At 42.4% G+C, this 27,364-nt stretch overlaps 1 long non-coding RNA gene across 10 annotated transcripts in view; it reads left to right on the top strand.

The window, feature by feature from the left end:
- The window catches only part of LOC147363268 (uncharacterized), a 588,890-nt gene that overhangs the window by 471,014 nt on the left and 90,512 nt on the right, over positions 1–27,364 (top strand). For 8 of the 10 annotated variants that reach the window (XR_015135925.1, XR_015135922.1, XR_015135923.1 and 5 more), the window contains 3 exons: positions 5,517–5,705; positions 8,126–8,169; positions 9,004–9,283. This is a non-coding gene — a long non-coding RNA (uncharacterized LOC147363268). Of the gene's footprint in view, positions 1–23; positions 177–5,516; positions 5,706–8,125; positions 8,170–9,003; positions 9,284–27,364 lie in introns of those variants that run through there. The other 2 variants (XR_015135928.1, XR_015135929.1) reach the window with 2 other exon arrangements.

Below are 27,364 nucleotides of genomic sequence, written 5' to 3'. Positions count from 1 at the left end.
AAATCAACTTTGCACCCTCCTAGGTCTTTCCTCAGTCTCCTGGATCAACTACTTTCAACACTTTTTGAGAAAATGTGACCCAGAGCCTGGCCCTATACTTAGATCTCTGCAGCAGTCACATCATGAAGCAAGAGGAGTTCTTCTTGAGTCAAGGATCCAGACTTCAGAGAGCTTAGGTGGAAGCATCAGGGTGTGCCCATCACTGTAGACCAGGGCTTCTTGGTGTTGGCACTGTCCACATTTAAGCTTGTTAATTATTTGCTGCGGGAGAGGGGAGGCTGTCCTGGGCACTGTATGATGTGTAGCAGCATCCCTGGCCTCTATCCACTAGATGCCAGTAGTACTCCTCCCCCTAGTGGTGAGAGTGGCAGTGTCTCCTGACATTGTACATGCGCCTTCAAGGGCAAAATCACCCCTGGCTGAGACCCACTTCCAGAGATGGTGAACCTAGGAGGCCTGGAGAGAGGAAGATGGAGCTTGCTACTCTGAGCCTCAGATGGTGTTATCACTGAGGTTTATGGATGAAATCCCCTTAGCGTGAGTTGTAGAGAAGGGTAAGGATGTGGAGGAATAACATCAGTGAAAGATACCTTCCCTTCCCATTCCATGAACTGAAAAATAGAATGGATGCCGATTAAAGTCATTTGCTTTAAAGTCAGGTGCTTTACACCATCACTTCATTTTAAGATCAAGGACTGACTTTCTCCAGGACCCGCTCTATCCTCCATGTCTCGCCACTGGCACATTCGTTGGCCAGAACCATGACAACACTTGAACAAAAATCAGGAGTCTAAGGAGAGAGTGAACTGGTTGTCAACTCAATTTATCTGCTATGGTCCAAACCATCTTTGTTTTTTGGGAGCAGGAGGGTTCCCCCCAACCCCCACCAGTGTGCAGCCCCCTGGTGGATAAAGATTGACTCTACCTCTGTGATTCAGCTGCCCTGTGGAGACTGAGACATTAAAGAAGAATTAAGAATGAAGACAAGTATATTGATCTCCCTCACCAATTTCCTCCAACCAATACCTCTTAATCACAGGACAAATTGGAGTCCTGGTAAACGACTTTAATGAGCATCCATTCTATTTTTCAGTTCGCATGAAGGGAAGGGAGGCTATCTTCCAGCCTCCCTCCCCATTTCCTCTTTGTGTTTGTGATTTCGCTCTCACGTCGCATCTATATTTCATTTTATGTATACATGCATATATATTTTCACATTTTTATTTGTGTTTTGCTATCGCACTGGAGGTTTATTATTATAGATCGTCACGAGGCACCTGAATATTTTGCAAGACAATGAACCTCTAGAATCTGGGTATCGGAGGAACTAATTTTGTGCAGCAAGAGAAAAAAGAGAGAGAGAGAAAGGAAACAGTAACTATACATCTGGTTTCTAGACAGTATTAGGATGGCATAACTTGTTCTTGTCTGAGTGAATTCAGTGGATTTGTATTATACAGTGCCTGCTTAAAATGTGTATCTGAATCAGAACCGTTCTTTAAATTAAAAACAAACCCCACGGCTTTCTCAGCCCTGAGCATACGCCGCATATTTGCAACTCTGTTCAGGTGAAACCAACTCTTATCCCAAGAGGGTGGGCAGACAGGAGCACTCTTAGTGCGTGAACATAAATTTCTTCCTCCTTCCAAATGATATTTTATAAAATTGTAAAGGAAATTGACACTCTAAAGTGCCTGGGTAATGCCATGTCATAAACTTCATACTGTAAAGTGGAGAGTGGAGTTGGGGTAGGCTTGTGTTTTGAGCAGCAGGCTGCACGCCCTACAACTGGGTCCGTGTTCCCAGGTCTGTTTCCGGCTTTGTGTAACCCAGGGGAAATCAAGACTTTTGTCAGGGCTTGAATTGCGCATCTCGGAAGTATGGATGTATTCTTCCTTCCCTCCTTTTCTCTGTCCCCAGCTGTACTTTGCATTATTGGTATTCAGAAAATAGATGAGCCAATGTTTATGAAACACTGAAACTCTAAGGAAAATAAACTTATGTAAGCCTAGGTTGTTATCAACTGTATTGTTACCCTTATTGTTACAATGTACATGGCATTGCATATTTGTAAATTACATGCAGTAATTACCTGAGTACATACAGTAATTCAAGTGCCATAACTAGTACTTGACATTAGTATTTCACAGCAACTTGCTAGGGCAATAAATAGAGCTGGGGTTCTTTCCCTTGACATCTGATTATTTGTTGGGGGCTGAAGATTTGTTAGACATTGTACTAAGAGAACTTAGAGCCATATCTTCCAGGGACTTCATCATCTCTTACATGCTCTGTCTGGCATAGTTCTGTGCTATAAGAAGTTCCCAGAATACTACAGCTGCCAGAAACATTTGAGCTGATCTTTAGTGATTCCATTTTGCAGATGAGGAAGCCAAGGCTCAGAAAGAGCAAATGACTCTCTCAAAGCCAAGTTATTATTTAAGGTGTCAGAACTAGAATCCAAGTCTCTGAATTTCCTGTCTCGCACTACTTTCATTGCCCTGCACTGTTTGGGAAAGGAAAAATAGATAAAAATGGAGTATAAGGCAGATTTGGCTTGGTTATGAGATTCCTCAAGAGTGATAGAGCCTTGGTTTGTTAGGGGTTTAGAAGCCTTCCCCAAATGCACCCTGAAAGAGTCATTAGATTGACAAAAAAGATGGAGATCAAAATGTAGCCCCTGGGTTAGAGATACTGATGGAATGATCAGAAGAATATGGGCTGAGTTTCCCTAGATATACCATGGCATCATCTTCTAATAAGAAGTAGCACTTCTTGAGGGGCTTTCCAGGTGGTGCTAGTGGTAAAGAACCCACCTGCCGATGCAGGAGACCTCAGAGACACCGGTTTGATCCCTGGGTGGGGAAGATCCCGTGGAGAAGGAAATGGCAACTCACTCCAGTATTCTTGCCTACAGAATGCCTTGGACAGAGGAGTCTGGCGGGTTACTGTCCATAGGGTTGCAAAGGATCAGACATGACTGAAGTGACTCAGCACAATAGTATTCCTTGAAGTCATTCTCTTCTCTTTCTGGGAAGAAGGTGGGTAAGGTCCATTTTAGAGCTGGGCTGTCAATGAAGACTGTCAGTTCCTGACACTTCACTGATGCTGCCTATAGGAGATACGGTGATTATCTGGGTGGATCCCAGTGGAGGAGTATGGCAGGCACATCACTGCCTGTGAGGCAGTGATTCTTGTTACTGTGTAGAAACATTTACGGATGACATATTCTCCAGGTAGTTCATAGACTAGGCTTTCATCATATTAATATTTTTTTCATAGTACAGGACTGTTCTGGCATGAATTAGTAATGTGTTTATGATATTTAATGCAATTCAAACTATCCAGGTTTTATATTTTTTTCTTTTCTTTATTGGAGGATAATAGCTTTACAATATTGTTTTGGCCTCTGCTATATATCAACATGAATTAGCCACAGGTATACATATATCCCCTCCCTCTTGAACAGATTCCCACATCTATCTGTTTACAGATGATAATGTTTTGATTTTTTTCATTAGCAGTTTAGCATCTTCACTTCTTTTTTCTGGTAAGAAAATTCTATTTTTTTTTTTCTGAGGTCATTGAAAATCACCCTTACTTTAATAGACTAAAATTTAAACAGAAAGATTGATTGTTGGTTTGGAGATCCATATGATTCCTAGGAACATAGAAGAGTTAATCATAGAATGATACTGAAGTTCCATGTAGTATTAAGAAGACTAGACCAGAAGGACCACAAAACTCATACTGACTTACCTACCGAGTAGCTTTGCACTCTAACAACTCACTTAACATTTCAGGGCCTCACCTTTCTTTTCTGTGAAATGACAGAATTTGATTAAATCAGTTCTAAAGTCCCCTCTAGTCATAAAATTATAGGAATCTAAGTGAATTGAAAATTGATGGTACAATTTAGGAGGAAGCTTTCTGGGATATGGAACTTCTAGAAGATATGATTGCAGTTCTTCTGAAATTCATAAATTATAGTAAATGACTCAAGAGTCAGAGCCCTGCAGTATCAAAGCTCCGAAGGTGTATAAGACTAGCCAATTACCCTTGCCTCAGAAATGACCAGATTATTTTCAACCGTAGGTATGGAGTGATGACATAGCAAAACATTGGCCGTCGCGGACCCTATCCATGTTTCTTACACAATGCTGTGGAAGGGCGTGCTATCTGTGTTCTTTCCTGGGCGCCCAGAGGAAGGGAAGGAAAAGAGAGGCTGGAGGGAGGCAAAGAGAGGAACTGAGGCACAGACTTGTTGAGATGGATGTTTGTTGATAAAAAGTGAGTTAGAAATGTCTACTTGGTGGGATTGAAAATTAATAAAGCTGGTTCTGTTGTGGCTAATGGGATCCGTCTTATTTTTCCATCATCACATTCCACATACATGAAATACGCACACACACAGTGAAAGAGTGGAGTTGCTCTTTAATCTTCCATGGACTTGACAAACAAAGAATTTGCCCCTCACGAACTGGGGCCAAACAAGGTAATTTTTCCTTGGGACGTAGATATTCTGTGACCAAGGGGTCCCCTTACTGCCGGTACAATTGCTCGAAAGGCCCCACTGTGTGTGTTTGCTTAGCCCTGAGGTGTGGGAAATTAGAGCAGTTTAGGGAGGAGATGTTGAGAAACCTCTCTTGTTTCTGTAAAGCCATCATAATCACGCCTGCCTCTTTTCTTTGAGTTGATTTACATAGCGGTGTGACATTTCATCATTAAGGAAGCAGGTCCCAATCTTCTGTGTCTTTTTCTTGGCTTGTCTGGCAAGCAGTTCTCTTTTGCAAGCTATGAAATCCTTAAGGAGAACTTCCTGGCAAGGGAAAAATCCTCAGTCATCCAACAGTCTCTCACTTTTCTATTTTAAATCTTGGCCATGCACATATGGTTGGGCATGTGTGTCTAAAAATTTCTTCCACATTGACTAACTTGAGCTATTTAATAGATTGTGCTGGCTGTGGGCCTCTGCAGCAAATCCTGCGATGCTCATCTCCTCCCTGGGGAGGCAGGAGACAGCCTCCTGCATTTGCCTTTGTACTTCCCTTGTAATCTCCCTCTCTGGCCCTGTTAGAGCATGAAAGTTAAAACCCGCTTCTTTGCTCATTTTCTTGCAATTAACATTGTCTCGGCTCTCCTACTTCTAGCAGAAAAGAGAGATCTCCGAATATCTTGGTTAATGTCCCAGCAAATGTGTTTTCCCTAGGGCTTTGCTAGGGATATTCCAACCCACATCTAAGGACAGGAGAGTTTGAGGACATTTTTACCCCATGCTCTTAACGGTCTGATGGTGTGTGTGTGTGTGTGTGTGTGTGTGTGTGTGTGTGTGTGTGTGCGTGTGTGTGAGTGAGTGAGTTTAACGCATCTCAACCATAACTTTGTTCTAAAACTTGGACTCTCTTATCTCCAGCTGTCCCAAGTACAGACTTGGGTCCTATTAGGTCCTCGGAAGCGATGGTCAAAGTGAATTTGAAAACAAAGCTGAGTTCTGGCAACTTTGCTTCTTCTTCCAGGTTGTACGGAACAAAGCCAAAGGGACAGGGGAAGATAGGGGGAGGCAAGCACCCAGAGCTGATCCCCAGCTGTGCCTTCTCCAGGCACGAAGCCCAAACTCCCACGGTTTTCTCAGCAATTTAGCAACTAGGAAAAGCTGGCAAAAAACGATACCCTGTGATCCAAAAGAATGACTGCCCTGCCAGAAGGTGAGTGGTTCTGTCTTCCCAGAGGAAATTGTTCCTAAGAAGACAAAGAGCAATGATTAACATAACAACAACAAATAATAATGATAATAGCATGGAAGTGTGCTGTAGATTAACACAAAGTGCTTGAGAAGCTTACAGAGTTTTCCCTCCCTCCAGGAGTGATAGATATTGGCCCATCCTATGCCTGGGCTGTTTGGCAGTATCTTAAAGCGCAGTGCTGCTTTAAAAGTGGTGATATTATCCTCCTGCTGGGGTGGCCCCAGAAATTTCATTTTTTGTGGAATGTTAAATATGTCCCCTGAAGTTTATCACAAACAGCATGAAGGAATAAAGCTCCACGTGGCTGGTATTCGGTAGCTCTTCCTCCCCACTGGAATGACAAGCCCTTAAGTAAGAAAAGTCCGAAGGGTGTGTGATAGATGGGAAGCGTGGGCTTACCTTCTTTGAAGGGGGCCTCGGCAGTGCACACGGTCTCAAACTTTATGTAAAAATAATGCTGCCACAGTGAATGAGACGAACACACTGTCGTTTTTGGATGCCAGACAAAGGCGAGAGTAAACATGCGTTAAAATGGAATCTCTATTTTTAATTTACCTTTCTCTTTCTAGAAATCGCATCAAAATCAGATGACACATAATACTGCATTTCTTTTAAGGCTGTAGCAGCCTTCTAGTATAACACAAGATCATTACTTTCCCCATTGTTAGTCAGATGTATAATGTCTGAAGGCACCCCCAACATTTCCTTTTGATTCAAGAGCCCAGATTTGTTAGAAATCATTCGCTTCAAAGTCATAATGCATTTAACAGCGCTTGCTTTGTGCTGATCTCTGGAATGAAGCTATCTAATATTTCAGTGGCCCCCTTTTCTCCTGGATCTCATTAAGTTTCCTCACCCTTTGGGAAGGGTGGTTATTTCACATCTCTTGTTTTGCTTTTAGTTGAGTACTTTCTAAATCCAGATGCGCCACTAAGGGCGTAGGCTCTGAGAGTCTCAGAACACAGGGCGTCTTGGAAACAGGACACGCACATACGCTGATTGGCTTTTACAAGTGTAAGAGTGATTGCGGGAAGGACCTGGGGTGTTTCTTCTGTGGCTCTTCTGTTACTCCACTACCGAGAGGGAGAAACACCCCTGTTGTGAGATTCAGGATTCCTCTCCGTGCTCTGTGGGGTCTGCTCCTTGTGAAGGAGGAGAGTTGAATAGAAGAATGGGCACAACTACAGAATCCCTGTTGAGTATTGCAGATCCTGAAGCTTCACACCTAATCCTTGCCTGGCCCTCACTCTCCACGCGGCCCTGCTGCAAGGGCTTTCCGTGGGTTCCCTCTTTGTGCCTGGAGACGGCACCCTGAAGCAGGAACTCTAATTCTCCTCTCAGTTTTACTGAGAGGAGGCACAGGGTGCCATGAAACTTGCCTGGGTCACAGAGCAGTCAAGCCATCTGACACCTAGAGGTCAAACTTATAACAGCTCTTCTCAGCTCCCTTTGTTGACCACACCCCATTTCGTCACTGCAGGCAGCTTATCAATGAAATGCTAAGTGCTAAAATGTACTGTCCTTTGATTTCCAAGACCACAAGGCCGTCTTTCCATCAGTAGCATCTAAGACTTAAGTTTAATTTTTTCCTTGTTTGTGTTGCTCCTCACTGCTCATTTCCCAAGACCATTTTGAGGCCAGTAGTATTCTTTATTTTTAAACACTTGCCTATAAAGATATATTCCCTATGCATGGAAAAGTTCTGTGTATAAAATAAACACACCCACTTTAGGGTTAAATGCATGATTGTACTTTGTTAGTACCACCTATTACTGTAGGGAGCTGTCCAGCTCTGGTGAAATGAGATGAAATCACAACATGAAATCAGACGTGATGCTCTCTCTCCACTGTGTGTAAATTCAGTCATATACAGTGAACCAGGGGGTGTAAAGATGGAATAGAGTGTTGCCAATTGGGGCTTTCATTTTTATGGAAATTAAAAAGTTCCCCCAGACATTAGAGAAAGTTACTAATATCCACTCTTCCAATAACTATTTATTGACCCTAACCTTGTATATTGAACTGTACCAAATGAGGCAGAAAATATGGTGATACATAAATAAAGGCCCCTTTCTTGGAGGGATCACGACTAATGGGAGAAGGTGATAGAGAATGACAGCCCGCAAAACAGGAAGGATTGAAAGATGTAAGACGGGAAATATAACAAGTTACTATATCTGAATGCCTTAGCCACTACAGTAAATACAACAAGTTACTATATCTGAATGCCTTAGCCACTAATTTTCTGAATTTGAAAGAGAGAAAGAAGAACTAATATTTATGAAGACTATTTATTTTATTATGGATGTTTTTTATGCATTTTTCATGTAAGTATCACAAGAGACTACTAAGGCAGATACAATTATTTCCTTATTTTACAGACAAAGAAACCAACTGATCCAAAAGAATACCTGCCCTGCCGGAGGTAAATAACTCTGTCTTCCCTATGACTCTCACTCTAGTTGGCCTAAGCATTTGGTGGTAGATTTAGATATTTGAAGCCAGACCTTAGGCTAAAGTAGTCAGGGAAGGCTTCATGGAGGAGGTGGACTTAAATGGCTCAAGACAGAAAACATATGGGCAGAGAGAAGTCAGAGTGATTCTTGGTAGGAATCAGCATGAATAATGTGATGCAGGGAAGGCTGCACTCACAGGCGAAGACCTAATGGTAATAGAACATTTCTTTAGGGGAAGAATTGGAGATAATATCAGAAGGAGGTGTGAAGCTGGGGTAGTATCAGTATGACTTACATGGTAAAGGGAGCACACCACCCACAAAATCTCCAATCTCAATCATATTTCTCCCTTCAGTCTGGTATGTGACACCAGTGACATTTCAACTCTACATTAAATTTATCTTTAAAAGTTTTTTTTTGGATCAAGATATATAGGTTTCATGGGCTTCTCTGGGAGCTCAGCTGGTAAAGAATCTGCCTGCAGTGCAAGAGACCCTGGTTCAATTCCTGGGTCAGGAAGATCCCCTGGAGAAGGGATAGGCTACCCACTCAGGTATTCTTGCCTGGAAAATCCCCATGGACAGAGGAACCTGGAGGGGCTACAGTCCATGGGGCCGCAAAGAGTAGAACATGACTGAGCAAATAAGCACAGCATAGCACATATAGGTTAAATAGGGAAATCAGCTCTACTTCTCCCTGCCATCATTCACTGAATTGCTCTTTGGAGTAAATAAACTGTGTAAACCCCAGTGTTTGCCTTACCCTCTCATCATCCCCGTCGTCACTTACTTTTACCTGAACAGGTCAAGTAAAGAAATCCTTGTGGATCCCAATGTGTCAGTTGCATCTGGTTGGGGTTTCCAAGGGGACCAGAAATGCAGAGCCACAACCATACAGTCTTCTCTCTGGGACATGCATATCTTTCCACAAATCCCCTCTGCCTGACTTTATAATGTCACATTCTAAAATATTCAGGTTGCTTTTGTTGTTCTCTCCATAAAAAATTAATGATCATGAAAGTATTATCATGTTTATTTTAAAGCAACCATTTTCTACATTTTAATTAAAAGTTGTAATTCACCATCTTTTGACCAAGTTATCTTAAATCTTCATCTTATTGGTAATGGGTATTGGGCTGGATTCAGAGAGAAATACAAGCGTTACTTAATGCAAACAGTAAAATCTCGGCATTTCTAGAGATATGGTTCTGTTCATTTTGTGCACTGCGCTTGCTAACTCTGCCTTTTTAATTAGAAATATCCTCCTGCTTATGCAAGAATCCTGGGAAAGGAGCATTGTCTTATTCATTATGTATTCCATGAGAATCACAAGTGGACAAAACCAGGCATAATACAATGCCTGTTGTGTTATTAAAGCACTTTAATAAAGGTTACTCCCTTAGTAGAGTGAGCATCTCAAATACCCATTTCTTTTTCAAGAGGTGGGCTGCTTGGAGCAAGATGCTGGGTCTCCTCTGGGTACGGGTGAGGCCCCTTGTACATTTTGCAGCTCTCCGTGAGTGTAGCAGAACTGGTCCTCTTCCATTTTGGTCACCTGTCCTACCTTAGGGAGTGGTGTCCTAGAAAGTATTGGGTTTTCTATTTTAGGCCTATAAGATATATATATAAGGAAATAGTTTAAAATAATGATATATGGGGAAAGATCTGTAAACAAAGATTCATGACATTTGGGGCATTTTTGTACCATGCTGTTCTGTTTTATTTATATCCTTCTGTTCTCTATCCCCACCGACTAAAAGACATATTAGTTAAGAATTTGATCTCTAATAGTTTTCTTTAAAAGAAAATCTTTAATGGTACTAAAAATGTCTTTTAAGAAAGAAAATACAAGTGGTGAAGAAGGGTGGGAAGCAGGGAATAAGGCAGAGAAGAAAGGGAGGGAGGGTGAAAGGGAGAGAGAAGAAAGAAGGAAGGGAGGGAGGGACGGAAGGAGGAGGGAAGAAGAAGGTGAGAGGGAGGGAGGAGGAGGGGAAGAAGGAAGGAAAGAAGGAGGAAAGGAGAAAAGGAAGATTTAAAAAATGGGCCCACCCAGTTGCAGCACAGCAAAGACTTATCTCTATGCAGTACTTTGATTTCAAATTATTTTTAGCATGGCTTTTATTGTACTCGTTGTTACATACATAAATCTTTAAAGTAATACGTTTTGTAAGAAATGGTCATAAAAATTTACAGCCAGTAACTTTTCCCCTGTCCCTTACAATGATATTCTACTAAAACCATTAAATGGTTCTCATTAATGCCCTTTAAATGATTGTGTAATGACCCACAATCGCTTGTAAGTGAACAACCATTAAAGAATTACCAGTTCTTAGCATGCTTTTAAGTACAGCTTAAATACATGGGAGGTAACATATAATATATTAGAAAAAGTATTAAATTTGAAATAGTAAAAACATGATCGTCACAAAAGAATGAGTAGGTGTGCAACCCTCCTCTGCAATGACCACGGTTCCCACTGAACACATTGTTATACCAGATTTTATTGCATTTGTCTTTTTTCTGTATTGAATCTTTTCCTTTTTCCTGGGATTAATAATAATAATAATAATAAATCCTGCCACCACAGGAGTGAAAGTGCATATAAAAGCAAATGGTGAAAATAATTAAACCCATGTATAACAAGACAGCCACCTATCTAAACAAAAGGAGAACAATTCTTCCCCCAATATTTTCTACACGACAACACATGTTCATTTTCTTTTTTTAAACATACAGATATTTGTTATGAGATTGTCTAAGCACTTGAATGATTGCATTTTTTACATTTCAAAGTGTTCTGCATCATGGGAAGATGGTCAAAGATAGTAAAAGGTAATAACTTTTACCAAAGACATGAGGTCAGAGGAATCCCCTGCTACTTCCAGCGTGTTTTATGGTAAGCTTACCCACTCATGTAGAGTTGGGCAGTTGTTTTACTCGAAAGTGTCCGATGAAGAGTTTAGTGGCAGCTGGTTTTGAAGTTCTTTCACTCCTGACCTTGTTTTGTCCTCAAGTGATGCTCATGGTGATGTGCTAACACAACTAGGGCCCCAGATAGAGCAAGGCACAGAGAGAGCATAAAGCCAGATTCCACAGGGACCAGAGAAAATCAGACTTATTAACTGCCACTCACATCTACTTACTTTGAGGGCATTTAATCTATGAAGGTAGTTGAGGGACAGGGCAGCCACAGAAGTGTGAGGCCAGAAAGCACAGCTATGTATTTTCCCTGTGTCATCTTATAAACTCAGGATCAAGGTCGAATCCCCCAACTGGTGTCTTCTTAGCCTCCCAGGACTGGTGGAGTGGAGCCTCCCACTCCATTTTCTTCCCTCTAGCAAATTCTTGCTTATCCCCGCAGGTGTAACCAGGTTCTCTGAGTTGCCTCCTTCTGGTGCACTAAGCAAGTGGCAGAGGGAAGAGTCCTGATTTTAAAAATGATGAGATGAGACTCATAAACATGATCAGAGTTGTTTCTCTATGTTGTGAAAGTCTCACCTTCTCTCTTACTCCCTCTGGAGTACCCTCCCTAAGCCCAAACAGCTGGTCTCCTATTGTGCAGCAACTGTTAGTGTAGTGACAGAAGATCTGCTGGGGCAGGGACCCTGTCAGTCCTGATCAAGGCCAGATCCCTCGTGCCTAACACAGTGCCAGGTAATGCTGGGCTCAGTCAGTAAAGAATCTGCCTCCAATGCAGGAGACATGAGTTTGATCCCTGAAATATCCCCTGGAGAAGGAAACATCAACCCACTCCAGTATTCTTGCTTGGGAAATCCCATGGATAGAGGAGCCTGGCAGGCTACAGTCCATGAAGTCGCAAGAGTTGGACAAGACTTAGCAACGAAACCAACCAAACTTTTCCAGAAAGGTTGCAAGATAAGTTTAGTTGGTCAACTCAAGCCAGACAATTTTAAGTAGATTGCTGTTCAAAATCAAAACAGTTACAAAACTGCCATTAGAAAGTAAAAATCTGGGCCTGTCGAGAATAAAATAAATCTCAGGTAATCCCCAGGTTTCCCCCCTCTCCCCGCCTCCCCCCTTTTCCTGTTGGTCCCTCTCAGCCTTCATCCTCTTTCAAGAAACTATGCTTCTTTTATTCTCATCTCTCCCATTCTTCTCCCTGGATATAAAGCCTCATCCCCTCTAAAAGCTGTTTTTCAAAAAGTGCTTCCACTTTCCCCAGCCCAGGAGTGTCTTTGATTTTGAAACCTTGTCATATCCTGAAGAAAATAAAGTTTCCCTTCCTGTGACTGAAGTTCCAGGTGTTGGTGGGCTTGTGGACATCGCTTCCTGGGTACCCTGGAATCCTGACAGTGTGGTGGGAGAGAGTGAAGGGGAAGAAGAGGGCTTCGGTTAACTTGAAGTCTGACCTGTAAAGAGCATGTCCCATAACTGATTTGTAAAATAAATCAAGCGTAGAAACAAAGATGAAGACAGAACACAAAAACAGACCCTTTATTCTCCTGATATTTTCTTAGCTTCATGTCAGCTAGTGTTCTGTCTTCAAGTCGGAGACCTTTCCCATCTCTGACTGTGGGAACAGATCCAACTGTAAGCTGCTTCCTGTCGTGCCTGGCAGTAGCTGCCACACTGTGTGTTATTTAAGAAGCTCCATTTGGCTCCCTGCTCCGTAGAGGAGGGGAACATATGGCCTTGACTGTTAAAAATATTCATGAGTCATGTTGCCCAGTACTGAAGTACAGCCACCTCAAGGGCAATTTTCCAACAGCTCATATTGGTTTATATAACATGGAATGAAGACCAGATGAAGTTCCAGGAGGTATTCAGAGGAGACAGAATGCAGTGAGGCAAGTTAGAATTTGGTCAGTATGCTGGGTTGCATGTCCCTTCTGGAAGGAGGCATGGAGTGTTGGTAAAATCTCAGAGCGAGGGACCTCACTCTTTGGTTCCGTTTAGAGACTCGGTGTCCTGCTACAACCTTCTGTAGAAAGAACCTGAGAAGACTTGGAAGTGAGAGTGACTCCATTCATTGGTTCCCCAGTGACTTTCTTCTCTCCCTGACCACCACGAACTTACCATGCCTCATGGCGTGAGCTTGGTCCAGAGTACCACTTCCCCTAACCCCTGTGCTCCTAGCAGAAGATCCTTCCAGGGACAAATATTCATGATTTTTAAAAAAATGCTCATGGCTTTTAGGCAACTTCTGAAAAAGTGGAGATTGCAGATTGTAGTTACTGTTTTATTTTCACATTTCTGAAAGTTTCTATGGAAGTGGTCCTGAGTGGGTTTGGCTTCCCAGGGATGTTTTATGTGATTTGTCAAATGCCAATATTACCAATATTAAGTAAGCCCAGTTAAAACAACCAAGGCTGTAAGATAAAATGACTTAGCTCTCAGATGGTCTAAGAGCAGACAGGCTGGATGTCTGTAATAGTTTCATGATTTAGAATACAAGGTACTATTTGCCCTTTCTCCTTCTTTCTATTGTAAATTAATCATTAGAGGGCTGTCTCTGAAGCACTTTTCTCACTGTATCCTGTTTCCACCTGCCCCATGCGGGTGACTGCACCTGACTGTAATTTGGGGAACACAAATTGCAGTGATTCAGCACTTTGTGCCTCTAATAAGTTAATGTCACTCCCATCTTCTGGCACAATTCAATTCAGAAGGGCCACAGTGTATCATTAATGCATTAAAAAATGCTGTGTTTTTAGACTGAATACCTGGAATTAGTTGGGAGACTGACTATCCAAAACAGACTCTTTACCGTGCTTGGGAGCCCTGAGGAAGCAATTCTTGTTTAAGCATCTGCATTATCAGAGCATCCCCAGTACTTCAAAGGTCTGTACAGGATGCTCAAAATAGGCACCCTGCCAAACAGAAATGGAAACACATATACGTACTACACTATTTGCCTTACAGAAATTAATTTTCGTCCAGCAGCACCTAGGATTATTTAATATTTATCTTTAGCTGCAGGAAGATGAATCTATTATTTTATGAGTTGATTTTGTTATTTTACCTGAATGTTTCAGTCCGTCTTTCCAGTAGGAGACACTTATAGTCTCTTCTATCCCTTGCCTTTCACCCTCTTTTTATTATTACTCTTATTTTTTAAGTATCTGGAAGCAATGGTAAGATTCATTTTTTTTAATCACCTGATGCCCCTAGTTGGTTTCCTGGGAAGAAATGATCACTGAACAGATTTTAAGGTCAAGGTTCATATCCATCACATTGACTCAGTGGTAGAAATAGGTATTGAAGAAGCAGTTTTGGATTGAAAGTAAAGAAGCCAAGTTCTAGAGCTTGTTGCCACCTTTGTGACCCAGGAGAGATCCCTAAATTGTTTCAGAGCCTCCCCTTCATTATCTGCACCTGAGTAGTGTAGAGTCAGTCCCTACAGAGCTCTTTCCCCTAGTGATTTGTCATTCTGAAAGGCCACCAGTGTCCTACAGCTCCTCCTTCTGTTGCTGAGATTCCAAGGGGTCTGTGCTGTGTTGACTGTTTGCACCTGTGAAATTAAAGCACCAAGAAAGGCAAGTGTCACCGTGTGGAATCACAAAATGACGGATAGAGTTTCGGGGGGACTTGAGTGTATAAAGAGCCACAATATTGCGGAGCCCCTTGAAGATGGGAACTGTTAAATATCAATGGAGCATTGCTCTGTCTGCACCGTCAGCACGTCTCTGTGACCAGTGAGAGAGATGCGAAAATGTCATTTCATGGACCACATGTGTGCTGCTTACGATGAATATTCTGGCCATGGTTTATTACATTTTTGATAAATTGTAACTTCTTGGACCCAAATTTTGTTAGCTTATCTCTAGTGCCATTTAAATATCTGAAAAGACTGAATTTGCCCCAAAGATTTAATCATCATTCAGCAGCGGTCTGTAACCATGTGGTACTAATTTAAATTACTGTAGCAATGGACAAGTCTCTATCCAGAAATTAATAAATGCAATTTATAAGGAATGTTAAGTAACAACTAACAATTTAATGCTTTGTGAGTTTCAGCCAAACTGATTAAATAATTAAAACAGATTTCTAGGGGTAGGGAAAGAGATTTTACCCTAAAAGAGATAAACAGTTTGGGAATTGTATGCATTCTTTTAGACATTTAAGATAATTAAATCCAAAACCTATGTTAAAATAACACTAAAGGTCTGGTTTAAATCAGTAGTGGGAATTGCCAAGTTAAGAGTTGAACATCATCCTAAATGTCTGCTCCATTGTTTTAAATAAGGCATTTGGGGACTCTTGGAGCACTGGGTCAGTTTACAGAGCCTGCTATTGGTGGCACAATATTGGTCTCAGGAATAAATAAATGTATCCAATGGAACCTTCTTCTTGCTATGATGTTTCCAGGCTTTTATTAAGTAAAACTGGATGTTTAGATTCCTCAGTGTTGCTGTACAAATCTAAAACTTCTTTGTAAATGGTTTTCAAATGCTTATTCGTTAAAAAAGGTGAAGGAATTTAGAGTTCATAGCTGTTTTGATTATATATATACGTGTGTGTAATGAGTGTAATATATACATCTATGCTGCTAAGTCACATCAGTCGTGTCTGACCCTGTGCGACCCCATAGACAGCAGCCCACCAGGCTCCCCCGTCCCTGGGATTCTCCAGGCAAGAACACTGGAGTGGGTTGCTATTTCTTTCTCCAATGCACGAAAGTGAAAAGTGAAAGTGAAGTCACTCAGTCGTGTCCGACTCTTAGCGATCCCATGGACTGCAGCCTACCAGGCTCCTCCGTCCATGAAAGTTTCCAGACAAGAGTACTGGAGTGGGTCACCAGTGCCTTCTCCAATATACATCTATAGGCTCAAAATAATTCATTTTTGCCACCAATTATTGAGTACTTGTATATGTACAATACATGGATATCTCTGTGATATGAAGATAAATAAGATATGGAAGCTGTAGTCTTCCATGGAGGCAAGAATGAATACTCTCTTTTTTGATGAATAGTAACTTTGTAGGCAGCAAATACAGATGAGTAGCCCCCCTTGAGACAAATGACCATGGGTTACAATAGGATATATTTCTTTTAAGACATTTTTAAAAGTGATTTGCTCAAATGACTCCACAGGTGTCCATCAGTCATCCTTTACATTGTATCTGTAGCTCACCAACCCTCGTGGGAAAACTACTCAATTGTAGAGCTCTTACCTTAACTGTGGGAAAGCTGGATGGTGGTATCTACAGGATGGAGTGTAATATGGAAATTGTTGGAAAGCCATCTTTTGGGTGGGGACCTAGTTAGTGAATGTTGGCAAGGTTGAATTTTCACTGACCTGGCCAGCTGTTTGGGAGTTAAGTAGATGCAAATTGCATGTTCTACTGCCCACTAGATTTGGAATTCATTATCTTCCAAATTGAACATATCATGCTTTCCTTAAAATATGCTTTTCCTTATTTGATAGCCAACTATCCTGGTTTGCCTGGGACTGAGTAATTATGACAGGGAGGCCTGGTGTGCTGCGATTCACGGGGTCACAAAGAGTCAGACATGACTGAGCGACTGAACTGAACTGAGCCGACTGAGTGGTTATGTAGAACGTAGATCCTTTTGTGCTAGAACAGGGAGAGTCCTGGGTAAACCAGATGAGTTGTCCATCCTACCCTTTAACTTCTCCTCCTGTCTTCTCTGTCCTAATGAATCATATTTTCACCTATCCAATTATCCTGGACTTTTCTGTTTCTTTTTCCACATCTACGTTGTCACTGAATTTTATCGAGTGTTGTATTCTTCCCTCTTCTCCAGACTGTCAGTTGTTGCTTTGGCTCAAGCAAGGTCATGCTTTTGCCTGAACTGCTGAAGTAGCTACTAAACCGAAAGCCCTGTTGCCAGGCTTGCTCTCACCCCAATCTTCTCTGGACTCAGCCGCCAGTGATATTTAAAATGCCTATACACATGGTAAAGTCTTCAGTGTTACTTATTACCCAAACCCTCAATTTATGTCCATGTGGAGAAAAAAGGCCCTCTCTCATCTGGTTCCTGTCAAAATCTCCAGGCTCACCCCCAATCACACTCCTTCCTCAACTCCTTTCTCTAGCCATTTGAACCTGGTTGGTATTTCATGGGGGCAGAATTCACACGTGTATTGTACACCTTTAGCTAAAGTATTTCCTATTTTCGGAATGCCCTGCCCACTTCCTTTTCATCTTGGAGCAACGAATCACTTTTCTAGATCCAGTTCAAACATCACATTCCTGTATGAAAATTCTTCCTATCTCCAAATAAGACTGACCATTGCTAATTTGGGACTAGACTGCGCCTTGTATACTCATCCTGCATCTAAAAACACACTCGTTACAGTTACTTATGTAGTTGTTAGTCTTCTGTTCTAGATTATATGCTCTTCTAGTAAAGGAAACCTGTTTTATTAATATTTATTTCCAGATTTGGGTATGAGCTGTGACACACAGCAGACAATGGAATGATGTTGATGGAGGGAGAGAGGAATCTGTCCCGCTGCATCATGGGAACTATTCTGAGACCTCAGGGCACTTCGTGTATGGCGACTCTTTCCCACTTTGATAATGTCCTTCTTGCATCGCCTGCTTGAAACTTGAAGTAGTTATGTACTTGTTCATCATTTTACTACTAGATCTTCTATATCCTCATAGAGTAACTTCCAGAAGGAAACTTTATGTCCACATATTAGGAGATGTGCATTTTTATATCAACTGTTTTTTCTTACGCCATATAAGTCTTGGGGCTTTCCTGGTGGCCCAGCAGTAAAGAATCCTCCTGCAGTCCATGGGATCACAGAGTTGGACATGACTGAGCAACTAAATTTTTGTTTATTTATTTTAAAACTAAGACCAGCATAGTAACAAAATAGAAGGACCCCAATCTCTGATGCCATTATGGAGTCTCTGATCCTGTCCCTATTACAGCCCCCAGTCTCCTTCTTCTAGACTTGTAATTATGTTCCATGTGGCTGAAAGTCTCATAACTGATGCAGACAAGTTTAGCATTGCAGTCTGAGAGGGCCAGAGCCATTTGTTTAATACATACCACATGGTACTTCAAAGGTAAGGATAAAAATGCTTAAAGTATACTTAGAATAAAGGAATAAACCCAAATGACCATCAGAGAAGATTCAAATGCCACCATTTGTTCAATAGCTATGTTGAATGAATCAATCAATGGGTAAGGATTCCATTGGAGGAATTGTATTAAGTGCTTATAAGGAACACAAACTCCAAATGCTGGAAACCGTTCTCTGTATGAGCTAATGGTCTCATTACTGAGCAGGGCAGTGACCCAAATGACTATACAATAAAGAAGAAAGTAATGGATATTATAGTAATGATAACAATCTAACATTTACTGAGCAATTACTATGCACCTGGTGCAATTCTAAGTCCTTCCCAAGGATTTTTATTTGCATCAGCTATGTCTTCTCTCTCAAACATATTCCTCACAAACCACTTCAAAGCCTAAAAATACTTATCTTCCCATATATGTCTTTCTCCTTCTAAAAAGAGAGAGAAAGAAAATCACTAATTTTCCTGAGTTTGCTTTTATGTCAAGATACCACCTTATTTCCCTTTCAGACTTCACTAATTGTTTTTACTGATAAAATTCATTTTTAGGTTCACAAACTACTGAGTGGAAAGTCCAGAGATTTCTTATATACCTCCTGTTCTCATACAAGCACAACCTTCCTTACGATCTACACCCTCCCTCACAGGGGTACATTTGTTACAATCAACAAACCTACATTGACATGCCATCATCAGCCAAAGTCCGTAGTTTACATCAGGGCTCACTCTCGGGGTTGGATGTTTTATAGGTTTTGACAAATGCAGAATGGCACACACCCACCGCTGTTGTATCAGACAGAAGAGTTTGACTGCTCTAAAAATCTGCTGTGCTCTGTCTATTCATCTCCCCTTTGCCAAGTTTTTTGAAAAAATAAATAAATCGCTCCTTCTATGAGCCTTTATTGTTCACATCATTTTTATTCTTTGACCCACTGCACTTCTTTTCATTCCCCTCATTTTTCTGAAGCTGCCCTGGGAAAGGTCACCATGGAGCATGACATGGACAATTCAGTGACGACACTCCTGCCAGTTCTTTCTTTTTTCTACCCCTCCATTGCAGCACCATCTGCCCAGTTTATCCAAGCAGAAACTACAGGCCCATACTTGACTCTCACCTCTTTTCTTCTCCAAGTTGCTCATTCTGTCTCCAGAATTTCTATTGCATGAATTTCTCCCAAGAGAAACACAGCTTGTCTCACCCTCCTCTAGGCTTCCTTCATCGCTCCTAGAGACCTCTGTAATAATCTCCTAACTACTCGCAGGCCAACCCAAGCCCTGTGGTGACGTGAGAATAATTTTCACCAATACCATTCTCTTCTCGCCACTCCCTGGTTGGAATACTTTCATAGTATCTCTTTCCAGCAGAACAGCCTGTAAATTCCTCGGCACAGCCTTGGAGGCCTTCACAACCCTGCAAAGGCGCTACTTCCCTGCTGTACCTCTAGCCCTCCTCCGCCACTCTCTGACCTCGACTGCAGTGGTTTGGGCCCCGAACACGCATGCTTCCACTGCTCTGTGACTTTGCCGGGTCTGTGCTGTCTGTGTGGCATGCCCTCTCCCCCTTGTCCGGGTCGTGAACTTCTACTCACAGCGAGGAACATTGCAAGCGCTTTCTGCTTTCCTATCCATCTTTCCTCACATAGCTCCCTCATCAAAGCTATTGTGCTGTGTTATTACATGTGTTTGTCTGTGTGCCTGACCCTTTCCCTGAAATATGAGCTTTTGAGACAAGGCATTCTGAATCATTCATCTCAGAATCTCTAGTACCTGGTACAATTTAAATAGTCCATGGAATTCTCCAGGCCAGAATACAGGAGTGGGTAGCTGTTCCTTTCTCCAGGGGATCTTCCCAACCCAGGCATCGAACCCAGGTCTCCTGCATTGCAGGCAGATTCTTTACCAGCTGAGCCACCAGGGAAGCCCAGGGATACTGGAGTGGGTAGCCTATCCCTTCTCCAGCAGATCTTTCTGACCCAGGAATCAAACTGAGACTCCTGCATTGGAGGCAGATTCTTTACCAGCTGAGCTATCTGGGAAGCCCCTAGTACAATGTCCAGTACTTAACAAATATTTGTTGAAATAAGACTGTTGTGATGGTGTAAATAGAGTATGTTGGGAGCTCTGAAATGGAGCAGTTGGAGGGGAGTTTAATTCATTCATCCATCCATTCATTTTTTTTTCCCCAACAAATAGATACAGAATACTTACATGAGCCAGGCACTCTTCAAAGAGCTGGATATAACCATGAACAGGCAGAGGACCATCTTACATTCAGAGATCACAGCATTCTATTCCAGTGAGAGAAGACAAATACAGTGAGTTTAGCAAAAGGCCAGTACCATGAATGAATGAAAAACTTAAGACATAGATAGAAGACATAGGGAGTGGTAGAGGCCGTTGTTAAACTGGGCAGTCCATGATCCACCCAAAGGTATTTATTTATTTATTTTGGGCTACTCTGAGTCTTCACTGCTGTGTGTAGTCTTTCTCTAGTTGCGGCAAGCAGGGGCTACTCTAGTTGCAGTGCACGGGCTTCTCATTGCAGAGACTTCTCTTGTTACCGAACACAGGCTCTAGGGCATGGGGTCTTCAGCAGTTGCAGCTTGCAGGCTGTGGCTCCCCGGCTCAGTAGTTTTGGATCTTGGAGTTAACTGCCCCATATCATCTGGGATCTTCCTGGACCAGGGATCAAACCTGTGTCCCCTGCATTGGCAGGCAGATTCTTAACCACTGGATTACCAGGGAAGTCCCAAAGGCATTTATTTAAATTCACATCAAAACATCAGTAACAGCATCTGTGCACAACTTGGCCCATGAAACATAGTTTGGGGCCAGGTCTGGTCAGTGGACTACCTCTTTAAGGTCTCTGTTGCATGGGCATCTCTGCTATGTATCCAGTTCCTTGAAAAAGTAGAGAGAGACCATAGATCCTTGAATCCTGGCAGTATTTCCTCATTAGTTTGACTCCAGTCTATCTTGTTAACAGCATTTTGCTTTGTCTTATCCTCTTTATCCTGTGCTTGTAGTTTTATGATGGTTTTTTAGCAGCCACAAAATTGTCCTGAGAAAATGGTCCTTTTGTATTCCTTGGAAAGAATACTCCAGTCCAGGTTTAATGCAGGATACTGGATGCTTGGGGCTAGTGCACTGGGACGACCCAGAGGGATGGTATGGGGAGGGAGGAGGGAGGAGGGTTCAGGATGGGGAGCACATGTATACCTGTGATGGATTCATTTTGATATTTGGCAAAACTAATACAATTATGTAAAGTTTAAAAATAAAATTAAAAAAAAAAGAAAATAAATATTTAGAAGTGAAAAAAAAAAAAAAGAATACTCCGGTACTTGGGAATCAAAGGCCCAGCAATGAGAGCGCAAGGCAGCAAATGAGTATGGGCTCTCTCATAGCAGATTCAGAAGTTTTGGTGTCTTAAAAATAGTTCTGCAGTCATCCATGTTAGGGGATGTGATAACAAAGAAATATGACATTCACATGTGCAGGTAAAACTAGAGGACAGAAAAGTTGAAAAGGCACCTAAAGATGATTCAAGATTAGCCCCTTTGTTTTACAGACAAGGCAAATGAATTGAGAATCAGTAACTTAGTAAAGTCATGGACCTTAATATATTCAAGTGGAAATATAGTTGACCATCTACTTCTCCCCCTATTAATAGCTAAGGGTTTCAAACAATAGAAATGAATGAAGGCTCTGATCAGCAAATTGTAGATGTTTTCCAAATTTTTGTGATGTAAATAATCAGCTGTTAATGAGAAGAGGGGCTTCCCAGGTGGAGCTGGTGGTAAAGAACCTGCCTACCAATGCAGGAGACATAAGAGACCTGGGTTCAATCTCTGGGTGGGGAAGATCCCCTGGAGGAGGGCATGGCAACACACTCCGGCATTCTTGCCTGGAGAATCCCATGGACAGAGGAGCCTAGCAGGCTATGGTCCATAGAGTTGTAAAGAGTAGAACACAGCTGAAGTGACTTACTTCAGTTCAGTTCAGTCACTCAGTCTTGTCCGACTCTGTGACCCCATGCACTGCAGCACGCCAGGCCTCCCTGTCCATCACCAACTCCTGAAGTTTACTCAAACTCATGTCCATTGAGTCGGTGATGCCATCCAACCATCTCATCCTCTGTTGACCCCTTCTCCTCCTGCCTTCAATCTTTCCCAACATCAAGATCTTTTCAAATGAGTCAGCTCTTCGCATCAGGTGGCCAAAGTATTGGAGTTTCAGCTTTGACAACAATCCTTCCAAAGAATATTCAGGACTGATTTCCTTTAGGATGGACTGGTTGGATCTCCTTACAGTCCAAGGGACTCGCAAGAGTCTTCTCCAACACCACAGTTGAAAAGCATCAATTCGTGGGCTCTCAGCTTTCTTTATAGTCCAACTCTCACATCCATAAATGACTACTGGAAAAACCATAGCCTTGACTAGATGGACCTTTGTTGGCAAAGTAACACATGCAATGGGCAAAAGACTCATAGCAGAGGTAAATGGAGCTTCATTATAGCTGACAGGAAGGTATGAGGATGAATTGTCTTTAACTCCAGCCTGTAATTTAAACCAAAAGCCTTGCAAAATTAGCAGTTCAATGGTATGTGTGAGAATGGTACTGCTATTGAATTATTCATTCATTTGTTCACACATTCACTTACTCATTTCCTCATTCACAATTGCTGAACCCTCACTGCTACATACTTGTGAACTTAGTGCTGCAGGGACCACAGAGTTATAGAGTGCTCCTCCCTCCTTGGGCTCAAAGAGCTCCCAGTCCCACAGAGGAGCTAGATGTGCAGTTAGATTATCACAGTGCTCTGGGCCGAGTGATCATGTATGTTCTTCCTGGATAAAGGAGAAGCTTGGACCAGACTCTGCAGGCAGTGTGCCCTAAGTCGGGTGATATAAGTACTTCACTGTACCCTTCCTAGTCATTCCAACAGCGCTTCCTGTACAGCCATTATCCTCTGAAAAGCCTTTCCCCCTCAGGCAAAAATAACCTGCTTGGAAGAAATTATGAGGAGCTTTTCGGCTTCTTTTGAAGTTACAGTACCTGCCAAGTGACATCCCCCGTGTTTCTGTCACACTCTTCCCGGAAGGACCAAGTCTCCTGAGTCATAAGATGGCAGCCATCCTTTGCAGCCATTGGCTTCCGAGGAGCAGGCATTTCCATCCATCTGCAAAGGGAAGAATTAGCCGCCTGCTTGAATCAACCGTATGTGTGTTGGTTGGGGGCTGTTAGGAGACGTACCCCTGACGAGAGTCTAGTTGCCCAGCCAGCTTCCCTTTATCAGATGGGCCGGTGCCTGTTATCATTGTTCTCACAAGGTGATAGCAGGAGTTGTTCCCTGTAAGAAGACGGTGGCATTCTGGCAGGGTCATCGTGGTGTTAAGATGCATAGCATTTGTCAGGTTTGCCTAGGACTTCTGGAGGTTTAGTTATGAAACTTGTTAATTGAGCTATAAATATAGCTGCAGCCTTTGCCTTCCAGTAAGGCAGTGTGTTAATTTGGGTTTGGCAGGGGGATGGTACAAGCTGCCAATGTTATGTTAGGATTAGTAACGTGCGGTACATTTTAACTCCACTTCCCCATGTGCCACGCTTTCCTCCTCTGTTTGATATCTTTGTGAGGGAAGAGAGAAGAGAGGAGAAAGCAAGCTCATTGTTATGGGCATCTCATGTTAGGAGTGTTTATCCGTGGACCTGCTTTGCACCCTACAAGTCTCCAAGTGGTTGGAGTTAGGTACATGGAGAGAGCCACGTGCGCCACTCCAGAGAGGGCTCAGCCACAACCTTCTGCCCCGAGATTAGCGTAACCGTGGTTGCCAAGAGCAGGGTAGTTGCCCTTGCTCCCTCCCAGGAATCCTCCCTATATTTAGAGCATCTCTCTTTGTTAAAGTGATCATCATAAATATGTGTTTTCCATAATAAAAAATACATCCTCCCCTTCTTTCACACAGAAGGAATCACATGGGGAATGGAGTGGGTTTGTTTGCTTATTTCTTCCTCAAATACTTATTAAGGGGTAAACATGTCACTTGCTCATCTCACTGAGGAAAAGGAAATGTTACGTTTTAAAGCTGCACATACAAATAACTTTGGCTGTGTCGTCTGTGGTCCTAGGGGGAAGGAAAGGGCACTGTTGAAGCACTTATTGCCCTGCCTGTTTTGAGATGCTTGGTAAGTGATAGCTAAATGAATGAATGAGTGGGGCTCACTTAAGTAGTGTTTCGAAAGAATGATCTTTGTAGATTATCCAGTAGATCACACCTACTTTTGTTTCTTAAAATGTATCACTGACCTGGAAATAGGTTGGCAAAAATGCGGAATTCTGTTTGTTGGCAATATGATAGAGGAAAGAACCCACTTCTGGCTAAATAGTATCAAACGTTTAATTTTTTTTTTTTTTTTCTAAATGAACCTGGCTTGAGTAGAAATATGAAAGAATGTGGAAGTCTAACATCCTGCGTGTGTCTCTGGAGATATCACTGATTGCATTTTCCCTGGTTATGAAATGTTAGAGAGATCAGCTCCAACTCAATATTCTTTGTTTTTCATTCTGCTTTCCCCCTCCATGGGCATGTCTCTCACCTCTGATAAGTAGAAAATTCCAACTCTTTTTGTTTTGTTTAATTAGAGCTGGATGTCTTTCTCCCTTCTTTGGTTGAACTCTGGAAATGAAGATGGTATGTCATGGATACAGAAATGTGCTTCAGTCTAATGAAGATTGTATTGATTTTTTTTATTTTTTACAGTGAAACCATAGCCTGCCTCAACTGCACCAGCTGTTAATTGTATTTTTCCTAAGTCCTTTTGGTATTCATTTGAAAAGCATTTTATAACCCATCTGGTGACCTTGCTGCTAACCAACAATTATAGTCTGACATCTGAATACAAAGAATTTGGGGCAAGCCACAGTTGTACATGGAAACCTTTAAAACAATGTCTCCTTTAATATAGTCTTTACTAAAAAAACATTGTGAAGAAATGATTATAGCCTCACTAAATTCTGACATGCTGAAAAAAAATGGCTGTTCACTCTTTGGAAATTTGTACCAACTTCTCAAATGAGAGATCGAGAGAGCAATAATCATAATAAGAAAGGGCACCAGCTCTGCCAGGCAGCACACTTTTTGTCCACTCCGCCCCATTCACAGACCTGACGCTGCCTAGACCGATGTTAATTCCAACGGCTGGAGGTGGACGGAGAGTGGGTGCTATTCACAGTGTGGTTACTCTGGAGACTGAAGAATCTGGAACCAAATTGCTGGGATTATTAGAGTCTGAAGCAGGATGGCTGTGGGCACTTGTGGGTTTTTGTACTTAGGCACCAGGCCGAGTAGGCAAGTGTGGGCTGGAATCTAGCCCTGGGACTTCTTGCCAAGTTGTGTGCCCCAGCTTGAGGCTGCATCAGCTGGGAGGAAGGGGCCTTTCTGCAAGTCAGCTGCCAGGGTGGAGTGCCTTTTCGTAACTTGCACAGAGATGCAGTGTGTGCTTGAGGTGACCTCGGCTGGATATAACTGTTTGAGGGATCCCGTCCTTTTACCCCCACTATGGTGTATCTGACACTTGCCTGCCCACTAGCTTCTCAACTGGTGGGAGGAGTGAATTATCTGATGGGGGATCTGGAAGGGGAAACCAAGCCTGGGTAGCTCTGCCTCTTCTGCTGACTTTATAGGAAACCAGCCACCTGGCGGGGAGCACGCATAGTGCACAGGGGTAGGGGTGGTGAGGAGGAGGGGAGAGGGGCCTGACCCAGTCCAGCATCTCTAAATCTAGGAAGCTGACTTGCCCATCTTTCCCAGTCTTGCTTTATTCCATAAGAAGAGTGATAATTTGCCCTCCTCTGACCTCCATCAGCTCAAATTTGTCTCATTTTTTAGTTAATTCAAAATTCAGAAAGAAGGATGCTATTTATTGGACTTCCTCTGCCCTCCACCAGGGTCTTAGGAACCATACAATTTTCCATTTCCCTCTGTGCCACCCCCTACCCCTGCACATACATAGAATTGTTCTTTCCAGCAGAAGCCATAAACCTATGCATGCCATTAGTCAGATCTAGCCTACATCATGCTTTGTTCAACCCACAAAGTGTCTTTTGAAAATAGGGTACACCAACATTGAGAAACAGGAGAGTGCATGTACACGTCAAGATTTCTGGACAATCTTAAACAGTCAAGTCAGAAAATTTGGCCGCATTGTGTCTGCCTCCCCAAAGGGCACCACTCAGCCTGAATGAGACCTCCCTTTCCACTGGAAATACACCCCCAGTGTGCCTGTCCCCTCTACTCTCTTGGCTCCTGGACTGAGACATGGTGTCAGCCGCTATCCATCATTCCTCTCACACAGTTCTGGTTTGGAAGTACGTGAATGTCCCTTTATTCTGCGTCCCTTTTAATAGTGGACTGGTGGAGCCTATGGGAGAGAGCATATGTCTTTATGGAACTATAGATTATTTCCATATGCTTAATGCCTTTTTTTCCCCTGGATGATTCACACATTAGGCTACCTATTTGGTTCCTATAGTCATATGGGATTTCTTTAGCATTTTTTTTTTTTTTTTAGAGAAAGTCATTTAGAAAAGAAACCTAACACTTAAAAAAAAAATTACTTTCCTAATCCAACCAATGAAAAGAAATCTGCTGCTTCTCTAACCAGCCCATTACATTATGTGGAAGCTCATCTTTATCTGAACCTGATACCTGGACCCTGTATAATGAAACCCCAAACAATGAAATTGGCTCAACCATCTGGTGACCAGTGAACAAATATCCTGCTGCTAGTTCTTAGAATGGGTTCCCCTGGTGGTTCAGACAGTAAAGTATTTGCCTGTAATGCAGGAGACACAAGTTAGATCCCTGGGTCAGGAAGATTCCCCTGGAGAAGGGAATGGCAACCCACTCTGGTATTCTTGCCTGGGAAATCCAATGGACAGGGTAGCCTAGCAGATTGCAGTCTATGGGGTCACAAAGAGTTGGACACGACTGAGTGACTAACGCACACACCCACCCAGTCCTTAGAACTGTTCACTAATGTTTGTTATTCTTGTTCTGGACATGGGAGAATTTAACTTCCAGGCCCATAAAGTTAGCCATGGCACAGTGACTTGCATTGGCCAATGAAATGGTCACTGAA

Source organism: Bos grunniens, chromosome 11, assembly GCF_055505025.1.
Source record: "Bos grunniens cultivar Pamir isolate PY7600 chromosome 11, Bosgru_T2T1.0, whole genome shotgun sequence".
NCBI classification, from domain to species: domain Eukaryota; kingdom Metazoa; phylum Chordata; class Mammalia; order Artiodactyla; family Bovidae; genus Bos; species Bos grunniens.
This window is presented reverse-complemented; position numbering and strand designations above follow the sequence as displayed.